This window comes from Anopheles arabiensis, chromosome 3, assembly GCF_016920715.1.
Source record: "Anopheles arabiensis isolate DONGOLA chromosome 3, AaraD3, whole genome shotgun sequence".
In the NCBI taxonomy this organism is placed as follows: domain Eukaryota; kingdom Metazoa; phylum Arthropoda; class Insecta; order Diptera; family Culicidae; genus Anopheles; species Anopheles arabiensis.
The window spans coordinates 4,903,134-4,908,156 of record NC_053518.1 but is presented as its reverse complement, the minus strand read 5'-3'; positions in this window follow the sequence as shown (position 1 = coordinate 4,908,156).

The following is a 5,023-nucleotide window of genomic DNA, read 5'->3' as shown; positions in this document are numbered from 1 at the left end:
TACTGATGCGCGACGTCCGGTTTGCGCAAAGTTTTATTTTACCACCCGGCGCGACCCACACACACACGCACATAGGCTTCATCCCCGTGGCAGGCGCGTGCAGTTCCGTCGGTGGCTGCGAGGATATGTGTACAATAGGGGTTTTTTTGCTGTTCTACCGCAATCTGTTAGGAGAAGATTCGGTTGTTTTCGTCCATAGAAACTTCTAGCTACGAAGCGTGCATTCAAGGAAGAGGAAGAGGCTTGTTAAGCTTAATTTTTCTTTTCCTCCATTTAAGCTTCCCTCCTGCCTCGAGTGCATCGCGAGATGAGCTTTTTGCGTTTTTAGGCTTTGCAACATTTTTCATTTGCTCTTGCTTTGGTATGGGATGCTCCCCAAGTCACGCCCAACGTTCTGGCAAACGTTTGTCTTCACACCTAAACAAGCCCTGCATCATCTTGCAATGATTACTTTTTTATGCTTATTTTGATGTTTTTCGGAATGTTTTTCGCTGTCGTGCAACATGATTTCATACTTTTGCTTTCTCATCCTTGCTCTATTACGTTTTGTTTTAATTAACAAAAAAAGGGTGGCCAACAAAAACGATGAATCTAAATTCCACATTAAACATGACTGAACTTTGGTAACGTGAACAATTGTCGGTGAGCTTAGTGTAAAGGGCTTGTTTTTGTGTTTTCCCCTTCATTTTCATACAATACATTTTTGCTTCGCTTTTCATTAATGTACTTCACTTACAAAGGGCGTATAGTTATGTTTGACTGCTTGCCCTTGAACTATGACAACGTTTCATAAGCTTTCCCATGATCTTGAGCATTATTTTAATAAAACATATTAAAAAAACTCCCTTTAAAAGCCTTAGCAACAACAAACTTTTTTTAATTGATCGTTGATTGTTAAATCAAAAAGGTATAAATAAGGCACTCCACTTCGTGTGTTACTAATTGAATCATCAAAATAAATTCTGGAAGCTTTTTAATTACTGCGCCTGCATAACCCATCATTCGCATTCAGCAATGTTTACGTAAATTCTATCCCATTTACGCAAAGCATTTTGCACCTTTCGCCAGCAAAAACGCCATAAAACGCACACATACAAACTGAACAAGAATGGTTTGGAATCAATTCGAAATCGAATGCTTTCCACTCCGATTAAATGCTGCGCGAATGCCGGGCCTTGTCATCCAATTTAATTGCTGCACAATTATTGCCGACAAAATTTATTCTCCTGCACCAACGAATGTGTAAATTCCAAGCAAAGCAAAAAAAGCATTTTATTCCATAGCTACTGAAATGGTAGAGAAAAACAACAGCAAGCATGCTAAGAGGCACACACACACACATGAACGCGTTTTCTGAATTCAAAAATATATCATTCTACTGTTGCAACATACTCGAGGTGGATGGGTAAAAAAGTAACAGTGGCCGGTGCCAACTTCAAAACAAAATGAAACCATTTCGAACTATGGCACCGTACGTGCAACACATTTCGCCTGAAACGCTCTCCGATAACGCAATCAAAACAGCATGGCTTTGGTACGAGAAAAAAAAAACAGTCTCAATTTATTGGTACGCGAGTGAACCATTCTATACCACGAAAGCTCGAAACCGCTCGAAAGCTCCATCTACAAGTGCTATTCGTCGAACGTCGATGGGAAAATATTTTTCCTTCGCTTAAAACACTTGATTCCCGTTACGGTGAAAGGTTGTTTTTATTTGCTTTCTATCTGGAACCAAACTCCAAGCATCATAAGTATAACAAATTACATTCCATCCGGGGTCTTTCATCAAAACTCTGGAGCTCGCATTGGAACAGCGAGCTCTCTCTCTCTCTCTCCCCCGAACCATGAGCCATCGACAAGGAATGTGCCCACCAGCCATCGTGACACACCTACGAACGAGTGGGTGTTTGCTGGTGTGCACTGGGGTGTGCTTTCACTGTAGTATCCCGATCCCGATGCAGTTACAAGTAAGCACCCGCCGGGCGGAGAACGGGGTCAAACAGAACATCGGCGCAACGTTTCGGCTGGTTTAGAGCGAGTTTTGCGAACGTGTAACGCGTAAACTTTGTTGTCATTCTGTGGAAGTAATTTTGGAAAGCTTGTTTTTTTTTAACATTCACATTTTGTTGTTTTACCCAGAAACCGAACGCCAGAGGCCACAATGGCGAAATAAAAGCATAATAATAACAGAAGCAATAAAGCACTATATTCATGTACTTCTTTCAAGGCTAGAAACGTTACCCACGAAAGTGTCTTGTAGTTATCATATTTTATCATTCCTTCTACATTCTTTTCGTTTTGAGTATCTTTTTCAAACAAATCAACTCATATTTCACATTATTCTTTCTCCTATTACAACTCCCTTTCTTCAACAGTAGAAACAAACGAATCAGAAATCATTAGTATATCTATTCCAATTCCCACACGACAGTGTCATCTGTGCAGCGGAATGCATGCCGGAAAAAAGGACAAGTTAAACTAACAACGACAGCCCGCGTTTGATTGCATCCTAGATTGACGTATCTGTGTGTTTGTGCAGGAGGGTAAACAAACACATGCCACATATCCGCGAGGATGGAACAGTCCCATTGAATATTCATCATCATCCATCGGCATCGGGCCGCTTGCCATTTGGTTCTCATCTCGACGCGACAGTGCTTCGAGCGAAGCTGTCGTTCGGCTGTACAGGAAAACCAACGCAGCGTGGATGGTTGTGACTAATGCGGAAACTAATAGTTCTACGACCGCAACATAACCGTTGTTTGAGTTTGATAGAGGAGCATGTCCTTCACTTGAACGCTTGATATCATCTGTCATTGTTTCCCTTCGTTTTCCAATTAAATCATTTAATTATTGTTTTTTGTAAGGAGCATGCTATAGTGTTGTCATTATTTCATAGTAATTCAAAGTGAAGTATTGTAAAATGTGGATTTTTTAGCCTTTACATTATACGACAATGAGTATCATCCAACTAATCCACACTTTTAGACAATGAGTATCATCCAACTAACACAGATTGCCCCACACTCAATCCACTAGCGTTTCTCTTCGGCCCTAAAAGCATTTCCTACTTTGTCAAAAAAGCTTCAAAAGTCAATTAAGCCATTCTAATCGTTTCATGGAATACGGTCCAATCGTTATCGTCCTATCCATGGCTTTCTAAACGTATGTTTCGGCACGATGATGTGGAAAAAAAGATTTCCACAATCAATCCACTTCCGCGAATACCGATTGAATGTTCCACTTCTCTCCCATTCGTTTGCATCAGCCAAAAAAAAAACTCCTTTCCGGAAACGAGAGCCTCAAGCCACACACACACAACCAAGCGCCTAACGATCAGGAAGAAATGAAACATGACTTTTAGAAAGCTACGTTATCCCGCGGGACGTTTCCGTACCGTGGTTCGGTATGCCAACGGAATCGATAACGGAACGATGCCAATCCCCTCCCCGAGACCAGACTTTAGTCTATCCCATCCAGCAACTAACCGCACCGCACCTCTAATGGACACACACACACACACACACACACACACACACACACACACACACACACACACACACACACACACCGGGACGAGCTTGTAAGCTTCGCTCGCGACAACCAAACGTTCCATCGGACGTCATAATGTGTTGCACGGTCATAAAACTCGACCGTGCACGCTCGCTAGGAAGATAAATGGATGCATAAATTGCAGTGCAAAAGTGTAGCCAGTACGCTTCCGCTGCCACCGGCAGAACGCGTTGATGATTATTTACAGCGACATTAACAACACCATGGCGCGGCCGAAGGTATGGGTGCCCCAGTGACCCAACCAATCTCCCAATCCATGCGGTCGTTTATTGGGTCACCTTTCGTTGTCGAATGGGTGCGCCATGGGCCGTATTATGTTTGAACGATTCAATTCTGGGTGAAAGTAATAACGATTGTCACCACACCTTCCAGTAATTGGAGCAAACGGTATGTATGATCATTTATAATACCCCATGCATTTGTTGTGAAAAAGAGATTATTATTTTACTGCTGAAATCATTCCGCATACCCCTCAAAAATTGTTTCCAATTCCAGCTCTTCCACTTCAGATTTTGAACTTTGATCGTAATGTAGTGTAGTGAGGTCAAACACCCTTTTCTTCTGGATGAAGAAACGATCAAACCGCACATCTTTGCATTCAATCATTTTTAATTGCAACAAACCACACCAAATTGCCATTGCTATCCAGCACACACATATCCCGGCGTAAAAAAGCGTGCTATCTACATTTTGCCACTTGATCGAATTCAAACATAAAATGCTTCTGAAGCATTCGAGACACCCGAAAAAAAAATCAGACCAACGCGCAATCGGAAGATTCTTCTCGAATCGGTAGTCCATTTGCGTCATTGATCGACTTATGATGACTGTAGGAAGAGGCGCCAAAACGGTTGCTGCGCCAAAAGCAAACGCCAATAAATTAAACACCTTATCCAGCTGTAGGGTTTTTTTTCAGAGTTTAAGTATGGGGTGTTGCTCTCTCATTCTCCGCCCAACAGACACCATACAGATTGATTTTTGTTGCGCGAAAAGAACAACAAACAAAAAATAGCTCACGTCCCTTGTAGCGATCTAAAAAAATGAAAAATGAGAACTCACCTCCTCTCCAAACCAAGGTCATCCAGTGTACTTTCTTCTGTTCGGTTCCGCTGATCTGTACCTCACACTTTCACTCATCCGGAGGCCTGTCTCGCTGCAAACGAAGTGCTGTTCAACCAATCGTTAGTCGATTTGTCGACTGGCAGCTTATGCAAGAGAGCAGATACGGGCAATTGTGGTTGAAATGACTTGCTGGCTTCTTTTGTTAAAGTAGAGCTTACACCATCCACGGCCGTGTCCGGGTTGCGATTCCTTGAAATTCATTTCTTCAGCTTGCACCACTCGGTCATGGTCTACTGCGCACAGCTTCCGAAGTGCAAATTATATTTAACGAACTTTTGTAAAAGTATGACTCGACTGTTTTTTTGAAGATATTTTGTTCAAGTGTCAT